This window comes from Cetorhinus maximus, chromosome 3 (assembly GCF_964194155.1).
Source record: "Cetorhinus maximus chromosome 3, sCetMax3.hap1.1, whole genome shotgun sequence".
NCBI lineage: Eukaryota > Metazoa > Chordata > Chondrichthyes > Lamniformes > Cetorhinidae > Cetorhinus > Cetorhinus maximus.
This window is the reverse complement of record NC_135881.1, coordinates 796,229-817,156: the sequence shown is the minus strand read 5'-3', so window position 1 is coordinate 817,156 and position 20,928 is coordinate 796,229. Positions and strand designations below refer to the sequence as shown.

At 47.7% G+C, this 20,928-nt stretch overlaps 1 protein-coding gene across 1 annotated transcript in view; it reads left to right on the top strand.

The window, feature by feature from the left end:
- nrbp2a (nuclear receptor binding protein 2a) overlaps positions 1-20,928 on the top strand; it is a 202,229-nt gene that overhangs the window by 603 nt on the left and 180,698 nt on the right. The window lies entirely within an intron of this gene.

Sequence of the window (20,928 nt, the reverse complement as noted above, 5' to 3'; positions counted from 1 at the left end):
GAGATACAGTGAGGGAGGGGGAGAGGAGGCGGGGAAAGAGAGGGGTTTGGGGATAGAGGGGAAAAGGAGACAGGGACAGGAGAATGGGGCACTGCAGAGGGGGAGAGAGGAGAGAAGGTACAGAGCGATAGAGCAGAGGGGAAGGAAGGGTGAGTGGAGAAGAGAGGAGAGGCGGAGGTGGGGAAAGGAGTGAGGAGAGGGGGAGGAAGGGGCTAGAGGGGGAGAGGGGTGTGGGAAGGGGAGAGGGTGAAGAGGAGGGAGAAAGGGGAATGGGGGGAGAGGGGGATCTGAAAGAGGAGAGAGGGGAAAGCGGAGGGAGAGAGGGGGTAACAGGAGAGGGTTGAGAGGAGAGTGGGACAGGTTGGGTGGGGAAACTGGGTAGGGGACAGACCCGCACACTTACTCATACCCTGACTCACACTCACATACCTCTTCCCATACACGCACACACTGATACACACTCACACACACATAGTCACTCTCACATTCAGATATACACACATGGCAATATCCAAACACGTGGAGACCCTCACTCACATGCCCAGGCATGATGGGCTGATTGGCCTCCTCTGTGCTGTCTCATTCTGTGCATCCTTGTCTGTCATTGATCCTGTCTCTCTGTAAACTCAGGATCATGTCAAACCACTGGCCACATCCTGCTCACCTGTCACCCTCTGTACTCACTGAGCCACACTGGCTCCAGGTGCCGCAACACCTCAAGACTAAAATTCTCATCTTTATTTTCAAATCCGTCCATGGCCTCAGCCCTCCCTATTCCTGTAATCTCCTCCAGCCCCACAACCCTCGGAGATCTCTGCACCGCCCTGATTCTGGCCTCTCGAGCATTCCCGAGCTCTGTTGCTCCACTCTTAGTGGCAGTGCCTTCAACTGCCTGAGTCCTCTCCCGAAACATGTCCATCACTTCACCTTCCACCCTTTCTATAAGGTGCTTCTTAAAAGTTAGCTCTTTATCTGATCGAATATAGTCTTGTGGTGCTCTGTGTCAAAGTATATTTAATAAAGCACAGTGAATTCCCTGAGGCACATTTGATCCATTGAAAGGCAGGTTGGAAATCGAAGTTGTTTGTATGTTATTCATTGTCCCAGGGCTCGTTGACCCTGATTCTCTAAATCAAGGTTGTGAACCTCAGTTTTTCTGGCTCTGCGCTCACTGTGAGCATGTTTGATATTTCAACACAGAGGCTGACACAGGATGTGGGGGCGGGGGGGGGACAGGAGAGGGAGTTTGGCAGAGGAACAATCAGGTGTGCAAGGAAATTTCGGGGACAGGACGATGTATAACAGGACAAACAGTTCCTGCTTACTATGCAAAAGCTTGCTGCAGTCTTTAGGACATTACAATGGTGACCACACTTAACAGGTACATCACTGGCTCAAAAGTAATTTAGCACGGTCCTGAGGTCGCTATAGAAACGCAAGTTCGCCTGACAATCCCTGATCACATAGTTTGTGAGCCGCACAGTCCATGAACCTTGACCCCCCCAATAGAAAACAGAACAGAGATTGGTCTCTGAGCACTCTGCAATCATCAGAATATCCCCACTCGGACTTTATGATGGAGGGAAGCTTTAGATAAGAATTAGGAAATTACAGCCCACCTGACCAGCCCATTGCTACCTTCCTGCAGTCGGCAGTAATCCTCCTCACTACCTACCACACAGCCAGGTTTTGTATCATCTGCAAACTTCTTAATAATATCCCCTAGTTTAAAAATAAATCATTGATATATGCCAGCAACTCATGACAATTAACTCACCTCCTGACTCCCCAAAGCCTGTCCACCTTGTTACAAGGCACAAGTATTTGACAGGGCAGATGCCAGGAGGATGTTTCCCCTTGTGGGGGACACAAGAACCAGGGGACATGGTTTAAGAATAAGGGGTCTCCCTATTAAGACAGGGATGAGGAGAAATGTTTCACTCAGAGATCATTAGTCTGTGGAATTCTCTCCCCCAGTGGAGACTGGGTCCATGGAATTTATTCAAGGCAGAGTTCGATTTTCTGATTAACAAGAGGGTCAATGGTTATGGGAGGCAGACAGGAGAGTGGAGCTGAGGCTGCAACCAAATCAATCATGAACTTCCTGAATGGCGGAGCAGACTCAAGGGCTGAATGGCCTATTCCTGCTCCTAGGAGGTCGGTTCCTAAGTCAGGAGTGTGATGCAGTATTCTGCTTGCCTGGATGAGTGCAGCTCCAACAACACTCAGGAAACTCAACACCATCCAGGACAAAGCAGCCCGTGTGATTGACACCCCAACTATAAACAGTCACTCCCACCATCCTGTGTTTATCCAGCTTGCTTTCAAATGTACCTGAACTGGTTTGGTGAGATTTGGTGGTGCGTTGCTGCATCTTGCAATGTCCCCACGTGTGGATCTTCAGAAAGGGAGCAGATCCTGTGAGGAAGTGACTGTGTTACCATAAGACCATAAGACATTGGAGCAGAAATTAGGCCATTCGGCCCATCGAGCCTGCTCTGCCATTCAATCATGGCTGATAAGTTTCTCAACCCCATTCTCCCTCCTTCTCCCCGTAACCTTTGATCCCCTTACCAATCAAGAACCTATCTCGGTCTTAAATACACTCAATGACCTGACCTCCACAGCCTTCTGTGGCAATGAATTCCATAGATTCACCACTCTCTAGCTAAAGAAGTTTCTCCTCATCTCTGTTCTAAAAGGTCTTCCCTTTACACTGAGGCTGTGCCCTCGGGTCCTAGTCTCTCCTACTAATGGAAACATCTTCCCCACGTCCACTCTATCCAGGCCTTTCAGTATTCTGTAAGTTTCAATCAGATCCCCCCTCATCCTTCTAAACTCCACCGAGTATAGACCCAGAGTCCTCAAACGTTCCTCATATGTTAAGCCTTTCATTCCTGGGATCATTCTCGTGAACCTCCTTTGGACCCTCTCTAGGGCCAGCACATCCTTCCTGAGATACGGGGCCCAAAATTGCTCACAATATTCTAAATGTGATCTGACCAGAGCCTTATAAAGCCTCAGCAGCACATCGCTGCTTTTATATTCTAGTCCTCTCAAAATAAATGCCAACATTGCATTTGCCTTCCTAACTACCGACTCAACCTGCAAGTTAACCTTAAGAGAATCCTGGACTAGGACTCCCAAGTCCCTTTGCACTCCAGAATTCTGAATTCTCTCCCCATTTAGAAAATAGTCCATGCCTCTATTCTTCCTACCAAAGTGCATTTCCTCACACTTCCCCACGTTGTATTCCATCTGCCACTTCTTTGCCCATTCTCCTAACCTGTCCAAATCCTTCTGCAGCCTCCCCGCCTCCTCAATACTACCTGTCCCCCCACCTATCTTTGTATCATCTGCAAACTTAGCCAGGATGCCCTCAGTTCCTTCACCTAGATCATTAATGTATAAAGTCAAAAGTTGTGGTCCCAACACTGACCCCTGCGGAACTCCACTAGTCATCGGCCGCCATCCTGAGAAGGACCCCCTTATCCCCACTCTCTGCCTCCTGCCAGACAGCCAATCTTCTATCCATGCTAGTACCTTGCCTCTAACACCATGGGCTCTTATCTTACTGAGCAGCCTCCTGTGCGGCACCTTGTGAAAGGCCTTCTGGAAGTCCAAGTAGATAACATCCATTGGCTCTTCTTTGTCTAGCCTACTCGTTACCTCCTCAAAGAATTCTAACAGATTTGTCAGGCATGACCTCCCCTTGATGAAACCATGTTGACTTTGCCCGATTTCACCATGCACTTCCAAGTATTCTGAAATCTCATCCTTAATAATGGACTCTAAAATCTTACCAACGGCCGAGGTCAGGCTAATCGGCCTATAATTTCCCGTCTTTTGCCTCACTCCCTTCTTAAACAGGGGGGTTACATTAGAGATTTTCCAATCCTCTGTGACCCTCCCTGACTCCAGTGATTCCTGAAAGATCACCACTAACACCTCCACTATCTCTTCAGCTATCTCCTTCAGAACTCTGGGGTGTAATTCATCAGGTCCAGGTGATTTATCCACCTTCAGACCTTTCAGTTTTCCTAGCACCTTCTCCTTGGTAATGGCCACCATTCTCACCTCTGCCCCCCGACTCTCTTGAACTTTGGGGATGTCACTCGTGTCTTCCACCTTGAAGACTGACGCAAAGTACCTATTCAGTTCCTCCGCCATTTCTTTGTTCCCCATTATTACTTCTCCAGCGTCATTTTCCAACGGCCCAATGTCCACTTTTGCCTCTCTCTTACCCTTTATATATCTAAAAAAAACTCTTGCAATCTTCTTTTATATTACTGGCTAGTTTACCCTCATATTTGACCTCATATCAAATGCGGACTTGATGGCAAGGGCAGCCACTCTCACCTCACTTCATTTCCACTCGCCAAAGGGCAATGCTTTTCCTTGTCTCCCTTACCTAAACCTGTCATCACCTTGTACACCCCTATCAAATCCCCCCTCAATCTCCTTCACTCCAAGGAGAACAACGCCAGCTTCTCCAACCTCACCTTGTAACTAAAATCCCTCATCCCTGGAACCGTTCTGGTAAATCCCCTCCTCACCCTCTCAGGGACCCTCACATCCTTCCTAAAGTGTGGTGACCAGAACTGGACCCAAGACCCTATTTGTGGCCTAACCAGAGCTTTATAAATCTCTCTTGGAAGACCATATACACCACATTCTGCTAGCCTGTACCTGACCATGTTTCTGTCCTGAAAAAGGATTTGAAAACTATGAAAGGCTTTGATGAGTGAAAGAGGAAAGACTATCCCCATTCATGAGAGCGTCAACGATGAGGGATCCTCAATTTAAAATAGTCACTGAGAGACGGAGGAGGGAGATGCGGAGAAATGGATTTACATAAGTGATGGAGGAGGTAGCAATGCTTTAGGAGTGCTGTTTTTGGCTGCAGCAGAGTGCTTCAGTTGGAGTTTGGTGACTGAGGTTTAATTCCATCTAAAGTTTTGTCTTTCATTAATTTAGCAATTAACTAAAAACTGCTGTTAAGGTTGGAAGAAGGTGAGTTTTAATCCATCCTTAAGACACGCTCATATAGGCTCCGCTTGCTGCAGCTAGTTAATTATATAACTGGCTTCATCAAGGGGAGGCAATGGTGTGGTGGTATTGTCACGGGACTAATAACCCAGAGACCCAGGGTCATGCTCTGGGGACCCAGGTTTGAATCTCACCATAACAGAATTAAAAAGTTTGATGGTGACCATGAAACCATTGTCAATTGTTGTAAAAACCCATCTGGTTCACTAATGTCCTTTAGGGAAGGAAATCTAGCGTCCTTACCCAGTCTGGCCTACACATGACTCCAGACCCACAGCAATGTGATTAACTATTAAATGTCCTCCGAAATGGCCTAACAAGCCACTCAGTTGTATCAAACCGGTACAAAGTCTCAAACAAGGAATAAAACCGGATGGACCACTCGGCCTTCACTGTCGCTGGGTCAAAACCCTGGAACTCCCTCCCTAACAGCACTGTGGGTGTACCTACACCACCTCAAGAAGGCAGCTCACCACCATCTTCTCAAGGGCATCTAGGGATGGGCAATAAATGCTGGCCCAGCCAGCGAAGCCCACACCCCATGAATGAATTTAAAAAAACAGGTTTTCAGAAGCTAGGTTCAGAGCGTATAAAAGTAGGCTATCTTATCATGCTGACTTTGTCTGCACTGGAGTGCTGTGTTTGGCTGCAGTCGAGTGCTTCATTTGGAATTTGGTGACTAAGGGAGTTCAAAGAGGAGGGAGGAGGTGCTCCTTTCCTCTTCTACCTTTCCTCAAAGCAGAACGGCAGCCTTGGTAAATGGGACCTGGTGAGTAAATTAGAAACGTGTAATATTTTTAAACAAGTTGCTGTAATTGGATTTAACTGAGAAGCACCTGGAATAAGGGAAATTTAGGGGCAATATAATAAAGTAATATAAATAATCCAAAGTAGAATAAAGATGATATAAGGGAAGTAGAGTTAAGACATGGCAGGGCAGCTCAGTCAGGTGGAATGCGTGTCCTGTAATATGTGGGAAGTCATGGACGCTACCTTACTGTGTCCTAGACCACCACATGTGCAGGAAGTGCTGTCAGCTGCAGAAACTTGAGCTCCAGGTTTCAGAGCTCGAGCGGCGGCTGGAGTCACTGTGGCACATCCACGAGGCTGAGTGCTATGTGGATAGCACGTTCAGAGAGGTGGTCACACTGCAGCTTAAGGGCCTGGAGACAGAGAGGGAATGGGTGACCACCAGGTAGTCCAAGAGAAGTCGGCAGGTAGTGCAGGAGTCCCCTGGGGTCCCGCTCACAAATTGGCTTTCCGTTTTGGAAGCTGGTGAGGGCACTGGTTCCTCAGAGGAGTGCAGTCAGAGCCAAGTTTGTGGCACCATGAGCGGCTCGGCTGTACAGGAAGGGAGGAAGAAGAAAGGAAGAGCTATAGTGGTAGGGGATTCACTGGTCAGGGGAACAGACAGGCATTTCTGTGGCCGTAGATGTGACTCCGGGATGGTATGTTGCCTCCCTGGTGCCAGGGTTGATGATGTTACAGAGCGGCTGCAGAAGATTCTTCTGGGGAGGGTGATCAGCCAGTGGTGGTGGTCCACATTGGTACTAATGACTTAGATGGGAAGGGGGATGTGGTCCTGCACTTAGATTTTAGGGAGCTAGGTAGAAAATTAACAAGCAGGACCTCAAATGTGGTAACCTCCGGATTATTCCCAGTGCCATGTACCAGTGAGTACAGAAATAGGAGGATAAGACAGATGAATGTGTGGCTGGAAAGATGGTGCAGGAGGGAGGGCTTTAGATTCCTGGGACACTGGGACTGGCTCTGGGGGAGATGGCACCTGTACAAGCAGGGCGAGCTGCACCTGAACAGAGCTGGGACTGAGTTCCTTGTGGGGTGTTTTGCTAGTGCTGTTGGGAGGGCTTTAAACCAACTCAGCAGGGGTATGGGAACCAAGAGAAAATATTAGAGAGGAATACCAGGGTGCACAAAATACTGGGAGAGACAGGTAGCACTAGTGTAGAGAATAGTAAGTTAATAGGTGAAGTCGGGATCAGGGAGAAAGTAACAAAATCTAAATCAGGGCTACTATGCATGTATGTGAATGCCCGGAGTATAGTGAATAAGACTGGGGAGTTACAAGTGCAGATTGCCATGTGGAAATATGATGTTGTGTTGATTACAGAGACCTGGCTCAAGGAAGGGCAGAACTGGGTGTTAAATATCCCCAGGGACAAGGTGTTCTGAAGAGATAAGAAAGGAAGGAAAAGAGGAGGGTGGCTGTATTGGTTAAGGAGAACATTGCAGTGCTGGGGAAAGAGGATGTCCCAGAGGGCTCAAGGACAGAATCTATTTGGCTAGAGCTAAGGAACAAAAAGGGGGAATTACATTGCTCGGTGTAGTCTATAGACCGTCAACTAGTGAGAAGGACGTAGAAGAACAAATCTGCAGGGAAATTACAGAGAGATGTAGGCATTATAGAGTAGTTATAATGGGGGACTGGGACAGTGGTAGTGTAAAGGGTGGAGAGGGGCAAACGTTCCTAGATTGTATTCAGGAGAATTTTCTACAGCAGTATGTGTCCAATCCAACAAGAAAAGACGCACTGTTAGACCTGGTTCTTGGAAATGAGGTGGGCCAAGTAGATCAAGTATTAGTGGGGGAGCATTTAGGAGACAGTGATCATTGTATTGTACGTTTTAGGATGATGATAGAAAAGGACAATAAGCAATCCAGGATGAGAATAATTAACTGGACAAGAGCCGACTTCAATGGGGCAAGTACGGAGCTGGGCCAGATAGACTGGAACGAAAGATTGGCAGGAAAAGCTGTAGCTGAACAATGGGCTACCATCAAAAAAGAATTGGTTTGGGCACAGAGATAAAAACAAAAAGCTAAAAGCTACTGCGGATGCTGGAAATCCAAAACAAAAACAAAATTACCTGGAAAAACTCAGCAGGTCTGGCAGCATCGGTGGAGAAGAAAACAGTTGACGTTTCGAGTCCTCATGACCCTTCGGCAGAACTGAAGTATAGTTAGGAAAGAGGTGAAATCACTGTCTCCTAAATGCTCCCCCACTGATACTTGATCTACTTGGCCCACCTCATTTCCAAGAACCAGGTCTAACAGTGCGTCTTTTCTTGTTGGATTGGACACTTACTGCTGTAGAAAATTTTCCTGAACACAATCTAGGAATGTTTTCCCCTCTCCACCCTTTACACTACCACTGTCTCTCCTAACTATACTTCAGTTCTGCCGAAGGGTCATGAGGACTCGAAACGTCAACTGTTTTCTTCTCCACCGATGCTGCCAGACCTGCTGAGTTTTTCCAGGTAATTCTGTTTTTGTTTTGGTTTGGGCACAGTCAAGGTATATTCCATCTAAAGAGAAAGGCAGGGAAAACATATCCAGAACTCCCTGGATGAAAAAGGAGATAGAAATTAAGATAAAGAAGAAAAAGTGTATTTATGACAGGTGTCAGGTAGAAAATACAATTGAGAATCACGAGGAATATAGAAGGTTCAGAGAGGAGGTGAAAAAGCATATTAGAGAAGCAAAGAGGGATTATGAGAAAAGACTGGCAGCCAACATAAAGGGGAATCCCAAAGTCTTCTATAGGCAAATAAATAGTAAAAGGGTGGTAAAAGGAGGAGTAGGGCCAATTAGGGACCTAAAAGGGAATTTACACATGGATGAAGGGGCCATGGCTGAGGTACTAAATGAATACTTTGCATCCGTCTTTACCAAGGAGGTAGATGCCACCCAGGCCATGGTGACAGACGAGGAAACTCTGTCACTAGAAGGGTTCAAAACTGATAAGGAGGAAGTGTTGAATAGACTGTCGGTACTTAAAGTTGACAAGGCACTGGGACTGGATGAGATGCATCCAAGGATATTGAAGGAAGTGAGAGTAGAAATTGCAGAGGCACTGGTCATAATCTTTCAGTCTTCCCTAGACTCAGGGGTGGTGCCAGAGGACTGGAGAATTGCAAACATTACACCCTTGTTCAAAAAAGGTTGTAAGGATAAGCCCAGCAATTACAGACCAGTCAGTTTAACTTCAGTGGTGGGCAAGACTCTAGAAACAATTATTCGGGATAGAATTAGTCGTCACATGAAAAACATGGGTTGATATGGATGATACGAAGCTTGGGAGTGTTGTGAACTGTGAGGAGGATGGTGTGGAACTTCAAGAGGACGTAGACAAGTTGGTGGAGTGGGCAGATAGGAGACAGATGAAGTTCAATGTGCAGAAGTGACCTGCCAATGGCCACAAGTAATTGAGGAAATCAGTGGACCTGCCTGTCTAACGTTTAGGTTGGTGGGCAGCCTGGGATCCCAGGCAGGCTTCTGAAAAAACATGGAACTTCCTCCACAGGCGGGATGAGGTTTCATGAGAGATTTGAAATGTTTACAAAATGCTGAAATGAAAGAAATTGCCATGTCCCAGCTCCTGTGACATTGTCACACGAGGGGACCTGTCAGGACATTTTTTCCACACTTCTAAACATTTTTGTAACTTCCAGCGATCTCCCTGAGGCTGCACTTTGCCTCAGGGAGATCTGTGCGCTCTTTCGTGCCCACGCGCACAAGAAACATAGAAACTAGGAGCAGGAGTAGGCCATTCGGCCCTTCGAGCCTGCTCTGCCATTCATTATGATCATGGCTGATCATCCAACTCAATAGCCTGCTCCCGCTTTCTCCCCATATCCTTTGATCCCTTTCGCTATATCTAACTCCTTCTTGAAGAGCGCACTCCGGGCTCAGGGAATCACCCCCCCGCCCGCACAGGGAGCGCTCAGCGCTTCCGAGTGGATGTCACGCTGGGCGGGCCTTAATTGGCCCTGCCTACATAAAATGCCGGCGCACGCCCCTGACTGGGGGTGCCGATTAGGAACCCGCCTGCCCACGCCCACTCCCATGCATCCTCCCAACGGGGGGATAATGTTGCACATAGTATCCTGGGCTTTATTAATAGGGGCAGAGAGTACCAGAGCAGGGAGGTTGTACTGAATGTATATAAGACACTGGTTAGACCTCAGCTGGAGTATTGTGTACAGTCCTGGGCACCATGTTATTGGAAGGATGTAAACACATTGGAGAGAGTGCAGAAGAGGTTTACAAGAATGGTTCCAGGGATGAGAAACTTCAGCTATGAGGATAGATTGGAGAGGTTGGGACTGTTCTCCTTGGAGAGAAGGCTAAGAGTAGATTGGATAGAAGTTTTTAAAATCATGAGGGGGCTGGACAGAGTAGATAGGGAGAAGCTGTTCCCACTCATAAAAGGATCAAGAACGAGAGGGCACAGATTTAAAGTGATTTGCAAAAGAAGCAAACGTGATGTGGGAAAAACCTTTTTCACACAGCGAGTGGTTCGGGTCTGGAATTCACTGCCTGGAAGTGTGGTGGAGGCAGGTTCAATCGAGGCATTCAAGGGGGCATTAGATGATTATTTGAATAGAAACAAGGTGCAATGATATCAGGGGCCCTGGCAGTAATTTTCAAATCCTCTCTGTCACATGTGAGATGCCAGAGGACCGGAGGACTGCAAACATTGTCCCAACATTAAAAAAGGGAGGAAGGGAACCTAGAGGTCAGTCAGCCTAACCTCGGTGGTGGGGAAGTTACTTAAAGAATTCTGAGGGACAGAATATATCTGCACTTGGAGAGACATGGTTTAATCAGGGATAGTCGGCACGGGTTTGTTAAGGGAAAGTCGAGTTTAACAAATTTGATTGAATTTTTTGAGGTAACCAGGACTGTTGCTGAGGGAAATGCATTTGATGTGGTCTCCATGGACCTTAGCAAGGCTTTTGATCAGGTCTTCTTTTAATATTCGTTCATGGGATGTGGATGTCACTGGCATTTTATTGCACATCCCTAATTGCCCTCGTTTGACAGCATTTAAGAGTCAAGCACATTGCTGTGGGTCTGGAGTCACATGTAGGCCAGACCAGGTAAGGACAGCAGATTTCCTTCCCTAAAGGGCATTAGTGAACCAGATGGGTTTTTACAACAATCGACAATGGTTTCATGGTCATCATTAGACGTTTAATTCCAGGTTTTTATTATTGAATTCGAATCCCGCCATGGCAGATGGTGGAATTTGAGTCCCTAGACTCTGGGCCTCTGGATTACCAGCCCAGTGACAACAGCACCACATCACCACCTCCCCCTCATGACTGCTCATGAAAGTAAGAACCCATGAGATCTGGGGTCTGAGCTATGAGGAAAGATTGGATAGGCTGGGGTTGTTTTCCTTGGAGCAGCGAAGGTTGAGAGGGGACCTGATAGAGGTGTATAAGATTATGTGGGGCATTGATAGGGTGGATATGAAGGCACATTTTCCATTAGTAGAAGGGTCAATAACCAGGGGGCATAGATTTAAGGTAAGAGGCAGAAGGCTAAGTGGGGAGTGGAGGAGAAATTTTTTCACCCAGAGGATGGTGGGAGTCTGGAACTCGCTGCCTGAAAGGGTGTCTGAGTCAGAAACTCTCGTAACATTTAAGAAGTATTTAGATATTCACTTGTGTTGCCATAGCCTCCAGGGCTATGGGCCAAGTGCTGGAAAATGGGATTAGTGTAGTCAGATCTTTGTTGACCGGCACGGACACAAGGGGCCGAATGGCCTCTTTCTGTGCTGTAAACGTCCATGAGTCTATGGGAAAGGCAGGGCAATGGCACTAGGTAATAATGTTCACTTGCAGACCTGGTGCAGACACGATGGGCCGAATGGCTTCCTTCTGTGCCGTTAATATTCTGTGATTCTGAACATTGGGAGTGGGTGAGTCAGAGACACATTATCTCAGAAAGATGAAGGATCCCAATGATCCTTTCCACTCCACCCTCCAGAGGCACCAGATCACACACTCTGGAGCTGTGAGGATCCTGACCAGAGTCGGGGTCACACTCAAGATTCTCACCGCTGTCCTGTCTCTCTCCCTCCCCCCGTCTCTCTCTCTCTCTCTCCCTCACCTCTGGCTGTCCTGTTTCTCCCTCACCTCTCTCTCCCTCACCTCTCTCTCTCTCCCTCACCTCTGGCTGTCCTGTTTCTCCCTCACCTCTCTCTCCCTCACCTCTCTCTCTCTCCCTCACCTCTGGCTGTCCTGTCTCTCCCTCTCTCCCCTTTATCCCACCCCCTCCCCCTTTCCCTCACTCTCTTTTTCTCCCTCTCTCTCTCCCACCCTCTCTCTCTCCCTCTGCCTCAGCTCTGGGTTGTGCCAGTAGCTATCCTGCCTGTAGTTGGAAGGTGAATGGGTTCAGCTGACAGTGCCTGGTCTCTCTGTCTCTGCTCAGTGTTTGTGTGAAACTCCAATTTAAAATGACCTTCAGCTTCTGCCAGAGCCCAGAACTCGTGACAGGTTAATGTAAAGAGTTGGAACTTGGAGTCAGCTACTGGCAAGAGACAACAACTGGGGGAGGGGGGAATGGGGGCAGGGTGCTGTGGATGGGCTATTGGGGATGGGTATACTAGTGTACGGGGTGCTAGTGGGGCTCAGGGCTATGGAAGCACAGGTTATGGGGGTACTGGGGTAGAGGGAGCAGGGGCACAGGTGAATGGGGTACTGGGGGTCACTGGGGGATGGGGGTACTGGGTGAGGGAGCGCTGGGGGATGGGGGTACTAGAGAAGGTGGGCACTGGGGGATAGGGGTACTGGTGGGTGGGGAGCATGGGTAGGAGAGCAATGGGGAGGTGGTACTGGGGGAGGGATGAGCAGGGTTTACTGGGAACTTGTAATGATGGCTGGTTGCTGGATGAGTTTTGTCTCCCTCTGGCAGTGTGTAAGCACTGGGATAGCAGGCTGCCTCTGGGGTGACAGTGACAGTCACTGCATACCTTGCTGTTAGTGACAGGAAGCAGTGTAGAGACCCCACTGTGTGAGGTATCACTCGGGCACTTCATAATAGCAGAATACTGACTACAGTTTGGTCTCCTTATCTGAAAAAATGTAATTGTGTTAGCAGCAGCCAGAGAAGGTTGTAAGACCATAAGACATAGGAGCAGAAGTAGGCCATTCGGCCCATCGAGTCTGCTCCGCCATTCAATGAGATCATGGCTGATCTGATAATCCTCAACTCCACTTTCCTGCCTTTTTCCCATAACCCTTGATTCCCTTACTGATTAAAAATCTGTCTATCTCAGCCTTGAATATATTTAACGACCCAGCCTCTACAGCCTCTGCGGTAAAGAATTCCACACATTCACTACCCTCAGAGAGAAGAAATTCCTCCTCATCTCTGTTTTAAATGGGTGACCCCCTTATTCTGAGATTATGCCCTCTGGTCCTAGACTCTCCCACAAGGGGAAACAACCTCTCAGCATCTACCCTGTCAAGCCCCCTGAGAATCTTATATGTTTCAATAAGGTCACCCTTCATTCTTCCAAACTCCAATGAGTACAGGCCCAACCTACTCAACCTATCCTCATAAGAAAATCCCTCCATCCCCGGGATCAACCTAGTGAACCTTCTCTGGACTGCCTCCAATGCCAGTATATCTTTCCTTAGGTAAGGGGACCAAAACTGTTCACAGTATTCTAGGTGTGGTCTAACTAGTGCCTTGTATAATTTTAGCAAGACTTCCCTATTTTTATACACCATTCCCTTTGAAATAAAGGCCAACATTCCATTTGCCTTCCCTATTACCTGCTGAACTTGTATGTTAACTTTTTAGGATTCATGCACAAGGACCCCCAAATCCCTCTGTGCTGTAGCTTTCTGCAGTCTTTCTCCATTAAAATAATATTCAGCTCCTCTATTCTTCCTGTCAAAGTGCAAAATCTCACATTTCCCCACATTATATTCCATCTGCCACGTTTTTTCCCACTCACTTAACCTGTCTATATCCCTCTGTAGACTGTGTCACCCTCACCACTTGCCTTCCCACCTATTTTTGTGTCATCTGCAAACTTGGCGATAGTACATTCACTTCCCTCATCCAAGTCATTAATATATATTGTAAATAATTGTGGCCCCGGCACTGATCCCTGTGGCGCTCCAAAAAGCAGGTCAGAGGCTAGGAATCGTGCGGTGAGTAACTCACCTCCTGACTCCCCAAAGCCTGTCCACCATCTACAAGGCACAAGTCAGGAGTGTGATGGAATACTCCCCACTTGCCTGGATGAGTGCAGCTCCTACAACACTCAAGAAGCTTGACACCATCCAGGACAAAGCAGCCGCTTGATTAGCACCACATCCACAAACATTCACTCCCTCCACCACCGACACACAGTAGCAGCAGTGTGTACCATCTATAAGATGCACTGCAGGAATTCACCAAGGCTCCTTCGACAGCACCTTCCAAACCCATGACCACTACCATGTAGAAGGACAAGGGCAGCAGATAGATGGGAACACCACCACCTGGAAGTTCCCCTCCAAGTCACTCACCATCCTGAATTGGAAATATATCACCGTTCCTTCACTGTCGCTGGGTCAAAATCCTGGAACTCCCTCCCTAACAGCACTGTGGGTGTACCTACACCACATGGACTGCAGCGGTTCAAGAAGGCAGCTCACCACCACCTTCTCAAGGGCAACTAGGGATGGGCAATAAATGCTGGGCCCAGCTAGCGAAGCCCACATCCCGTGAATGAATAAAAAAAAGGAAACTGTCCCGAATACACTCTATGAATTCTTCCTCATGGCTACCGCTGCCAATTTGATTTTCCCGATGTACACGTAGATTAAAGTCACCCATGATTAATATACGGCCTTTTTTACATGCTCTCATTATCCCCTGATTTATTCTCTGTCCTACAGTATAGCTCCTGTTCGGGGGCCTATAGACTACTCCCACCAGTGTCTTCTTCCCCTTGTTATTTCTTACCTCCATCCATATGGATTCTACATCTTCCAATCCAAGATCATTTCCTGTTATCGTACTTATTCCATTTTGTACTAACCAAGCTACCCCACCACCCTTTCCTCCCTCCCTGTCCTTTCGAAAAGTCACATACCCCTGAATATTTCGTTCCCAGTTTGATCTCCCTGTAACCATGTCTCCGTAATGGCTATAAAATCATGCTCATTAATCTCAATTTATGCCGTTAATTCATTTATTTTGTTCTGAATACTATGTGCATTTAAGTAAAGGGCCATTAATTTTGCCCTTTTACCATTTTTTCCCCCTTTGACCCTATTTGCTGCTTTTTTAATGTTTGGACACTCTGTCCCTTCCTGTCACATTCTGGGTATCATTACCTAAATAGCTGCCCTGCAATGCTGCCATATCATAGAGTCATAGAGTCTACAGCACAGAAAAAGGCCCTTCAGCCCATCGAGTCTGCGCCTGCCAAACAAGTACCTAACTATTCTAATCCCATTTTCCAGCACTAGGCCCACAGCCTTGTTTGCCATGGCATCGCAAGTGCACATCCAAATACTACTTAAATGTTATGAGTGATCCTTTTGCTTTGTAAGCCTACGTATCCCCTCTCCAGAACCCTCCCCCTCTCAGTTTAAAGCCCCTCTAGTTATTCGATTTGCCAGGACACTGGTCCCAGCACAGTTCAAGTGAAGCCCCTCCCACCGGAACAATTCCCTTCTACCCCACTACTGGTGCCAGTGCCCCATGAGCTGAAACCCATTCCTCTCACACATCAATCTTCGAGCCACCCATTTAACTCCTTGACTTTATTTACCCTATACCAGTTTGCCCGTGGCTCAGGTAGTAATCCTGAGATTATTACCTTGGAGGTTCTGCTTTTTAATTTAGCTCCTAACTGTTCACATTCTTTCAGCAGAGCCTCCTTTCCAGTCCTATCAACGCTGTTGGTACCAACATGGACAACGAGAACTGGATCCCTCCACTCCCACTCCAAGTTCCTCTCCGGCCCTGAGGAGATGTCCTTAACCCTGGCACTGGGCAGGCAACACAGCCTTTGGGACTCCCGCTCACAGCTGCAGAGAACAGTATCTATCCCCCTAATTATACCGTCCCCTAGCACTACCACGTTCCTATTTCCTCCCCCGACTTGAATGGTTCCCAGTGCTGTGGTGAGTTCGCTCATCCTCCCTGCAGTCCCCGCTCTCGTCCACACAGCTTGCAAGAACCTCTTACCTGTTGGACAGTTGCAGGAGCTGAGGCTCCTCGAACTCTACCCCCTGGGTCCCCAAACCTGCTTCACCTGCAGTCACACCCTCCTGTCCCTGATCACAGACCACATTTGAATTACCTAATCTGAGGGGTGTGACCGTCTCCTGGGTCAAAGTGTCCAGGTAACTTTCCCCCCCCTCCCTGATGTGGGGCAATGTCTGCAGCTCGGACTCCAGCTCCTTAACTTGGATCCGAAGTTTCTCGAGCCACAAACACTTACTGCAGATGTGTTCACTCTGGATCATCTTGGGTGCCCAGCACACCCACATGCTGCAGCAGCAACACATCACCCGTCCTGCCATCACTATCCTATTTTATTAATTAATTAGATTCATTAATTAATTACTCTAGTATTTCTGCTCTTTACACTTGATGAATCCCCCACTCTTTACACTTTATTGTAATTAATTTTTTTTACACCAGTACCGATCTTAACAAGATATTTTTAAGAAAAGGAGGAAAAAAAAGACCAGAGACCTAAACACAAACTAAAGACCTTACTTTTACTTTAAAAACTAGAAATACTCGCCAATCCTGCTCACCGATCAGCTGCTTTCCCAGCACTCGTGTTACGTTGTGGTTCATGGCGTCACTCTGCCGCTGGTCTCACTGCGGGTAGGCCTCTCGATCGGCTCTTCTACTCTCTCCCACCCACCTCTGGCTCAATTTTGAGCCTTTGGAATAGAATGAACCTTAATCACTTACCAGATACTCACCAGTTAACCAGCTTCTCCAGTAGCACAGCAAGATTCAATTCCTGGAGGCGGAAAAAGTTTCAGCAAAAGCAACCAAACATCTCTTTCCCTTCCTCCGCTTAACTCCCTAAAGCGCTCAACTCCACCATCTATTGTAAATTGCATTAAGTTGGCTACTTATATATGCTCCTAACACAAAAGGCCTCTCTGAATCATTCAATGAGGGTCCAGTTTCAGCTTCCTCTTCATTAAGCTGCACTTTCACTGGAACCCTTGAAAAAACCCTGCTTAAGGCCGGCAATGCCACAATTTAAACTGCAGGTTTCAGCTTAATGGCAACTACAAACTACGAACTAAATTAGGTTTGTACAAAATAAATATTTAGACTCGCTTACCCAGCAACTGCACACACTCAGTCCGAGGTTAGGCTGAGTTTGCGAGCTGAATTTAGATGAGTTTCACTAGACTCATTCCTGGGATGAGGGGCTTACCTTCTGAAGAAAGGTTAAGCAGGTTGGGCCTATACCCATTGGCGTTTAGAAGAATGAAAGGTCCTTATTGAAATGCATGAGATCCTGCGGGCGCTTGATAGGGTGGATACCCAGAGGATGTTTCCATGTGTTGGGGAGACTAGAACCAGGAGACACAGTTTAAGAATTAAGGTGAGATGGTGGTGCAGTAGTGAGACCACTGGGCTAATAATCTAGGTACTCTTGGCAAATGGGTAAATCTCACCATAGCAGCAGGGGAATTCCAATCATTAATAAATCTGGAATATAAAGCTAGCCTCAATAATGGTGACCATCGATTGTTGTAAAACCCCTTTTTTTATTCATTTATGGGATGTGGGCTTCGCTGGCTGGGCCAGCAATTATTCCCCATCCCTAGTTACCCTTGAGAAGGTGGTGGTGAGCTGCCTTCTTGAACCGCTGCAGTCCATGTGGTGTAGGCACACCCACAGTGCTGTTAGGGAGGGAGCGAATGTCGATGGGGAGTCAGGAGGTGAGTTACTGGTCACAGGATTCCTAGCCTCTGACCTGCTCTTGTAGCCACAGTATTTATATGGCTAGTCCAGTTCAGTTTCTGGTCAATGGTAACCCCCAGGATGTTGGTAGTGTGGGATTCAGTGATGGTAATGCCATTGAACATCAAGATGCGATGGTTGGATTGTCTCGTTTGGGAGATGGTCATTGCCTGACACTTGTGTGGCGCGAATGTTACTTGTCACTTGACAGCCCAAGCCTGGATATTGTCCAGGTCTTTCTGCATTTGGATATGGACTGCTTCAGTATCTGAGGAGTCGCGAATGGTGCTGAACATTGTGCACTCATCAGCGAACATCCCCACTTCTGACCTTATGATGGAAGGAAGGTCATTGATGAAGCAGCTGAAGATGGTTGGGCCGAGGACACTACCCTGAGGAACTCCTGCAGTGATGTCCTGGAGCTGAGATGACTGACCTCCAACAACCACAACCATCTTCCTTTGTGCTAGGTATGACTCCAACCAGTGGAGAGTTATCCCCCTGATTCCCATTGGCTCCAGTTTTGCTGGGGGCTCCTTGATACCACACTCGGTCAAATGCGTTCTTGATGTCAAGGGCAGTAACTCTCACCTCACCTCGGGAGTTCAGCACTTTGTCCATGTTTGGACTAAGGCTGTAGGGAAGGAAATCTGCTGTCCTTACCTGGTCTGGCAACATGTGACTCCAAACCCACAACAATGTAGTTGACTCTTAAATGCCCTCTGTTGTAAGGCATTGGGCGTAGTTCAGTCGGCCTTATTAAGGTATTCGTAGTCTAAGGTTCAACAGTAAATATTTATTAACTACTAGCAACTATATTATAGGTACAGTAAAGGTTTGCTTCTACACATGTTTCTGTCCAACACTACATTGACCCCTAAGTGCAAGTCATGTGTTGTCTTACATCATGGTGCTATGCTCAGTCCCACATTAACCCTTTATGTTCCATACCCTTATACTACACCTCCCCCCAAGTATTTATCCAACGTATTTGCAAGTTATCCCAATTGACCCAAATAATTACATCATTACTGCTAGCCTATCTCCCTAGCCCAAGGCTCTGAGTTCATAGGTTCAGGTGGTGGAGACCTGATAACCCTTCCGTATCTTGCTGGCATGACTGTCGGAGGAATGGTAGGCTCTGTCGCTGCACGTAAACTCTGTTAATTTAGAGATTGTCTGGCATCTGGGTATCTTCCCCGATGTCTCTCCACTGTACTGTGGGAATGGGAGGGGTCTAAGGATGAGGAGGAGACTCTTCCTGTCTCTCCTGACTGTACCCTCTGGGGTGCCAACCAGGTAGGACTGAGGTTGATCATCATCCTTCCTGATGATAGTACCCTCTCTCTTGAGGTCTTTAATCCAGACCTTGTCATCCTTTGGTAGTTGTGGTGAGTGTCTGGTGTGGTACATTTTGTTCTAGGTTGAAGCCTGCTTCTCTCTGTAGGACTGCTGCCTGTGTTGGATGTCCTGGCAATCCTTGGTTGCCAACTCTGGTATGAGTTTATCAGTGGGATTGGGAGTTGGATGCGGAGTTTCCTGCCCATCAGGAGCTCGGATGGGGCCAGGCTGCAGGTTAGCAGTGCAGTGGGAAAGTCCTCATTCTTTTTTAGGAGGGATTTTACAGTGCGGACCCCTCTTTCGGCCTCCCTGTTTGATTGTGGGTATCTTAGGGAGCTGGTACAGTGGAGGAAACTGGATGTGGTGGCGAAGAACACAAAGTACTCGTTTGAAAATTGTGGGCCGTGATCGGACACACACTCATCTGGGATGCTGAACATCTCTTTCACACAGAATCACAGTGCAGAAGGGGTCCTTCGGCCCATCGAGTCTGCATCGACACGTGAGAAACACCTGACCTACCTACCTAATCCCATTTACCAGCACTTGGCCCATAGCCTTGAATGTTATGATGTACCAAGTGCTCATCCAGGTACTTTTTAAAGGATGTGAGGCAACCCGCCTCCACCACCCTCCCAGGCAGTACATTCCAGACCGTCACCACCCTCTGGGTAAAAAAGTTTTTCCTGACATTCCCCCCTAAACCTCCTGCCCCTCACCTTGTACTTATGCCCCCTTGTGACTGACCCTTCAACTAAGGGGAACAGCTGCTCCCTATCCACCCTGTCCATGCCCCTCATAATCTTGTACACCTCGATCAGGTGGCCCCTCAGTCTTCTCTGCTCCAACGAAAACTGTCAGTGGCTTAATTACTGTCTCTGTGGTACTTGTATATCGTTGCTTCAACTCAACCCATCCGGTAAAGTAATCCACCACTGTAAGGAATAATTCGCTGTTGAAGACAAATAGGTCAATGCCCAGCCTCTCCCATGGCCGGGTGGGGAACTGTTTGGGGATGAGGGGGTCCCTTTGGTCCTGCTTGTACAGCACACACACCTGACATTTTGCTATGGTGCCCTCAACTGCCCTGGAAGTGCCTGGACACCAGATGGTAGATTGGGCCCATGCCCTGCACTTGGTGATCCCCAGGTGGCCCTGGTGTGTTTTTTTGAAGGATCTCCAGCTGAAGGGAAACTAGGATGACCAGCTGCTCATTCTAGACCAAGAGATCGTCTATCGCCCTAAAGTGGTTTTGTCCTTTGAATCAAGCTTTCGTGGTACCACCACTTGGTCTCTGTTGTGGGCATCCTTGTTGGCAGTAACAGCAGATGTGGGCACACCCCTCATCATGGATTTGTTTCTGATGAATCTGTTGGAGTTTACTTGTGGTCACTGGCAGGTGTCTCCTTGTCATTTGGGAGTATGCTTCCAGCTCTTCACTGAGATTGACATCCGCTTTAGTCAGAAGGTCCACTGTGGCCCTCGAAAGTGTGGCTGCCAGTGTTTGGTTTTCACTTGGACATATCCCATCTCGTAGGTGAACCTCATGAGGTGTAGGCGTAATCTCTGGAATCCGGGAAGCACCTTTGCTAGCTCCTTCCCGGCCAGTAATGAGATTGGTGGCTTATGGTCTGTTTTCATTGTGACCCTGAGGCCAATCATATAGTCTGCAAACGTCTCACACGCCCACATGACTGCCAGGGCTTCCTTTCTGATGATGGTATATCTCGTCTCCATGTCCGACAGCCTCCTGGAAGTATAGTGGTCGGCAACTTC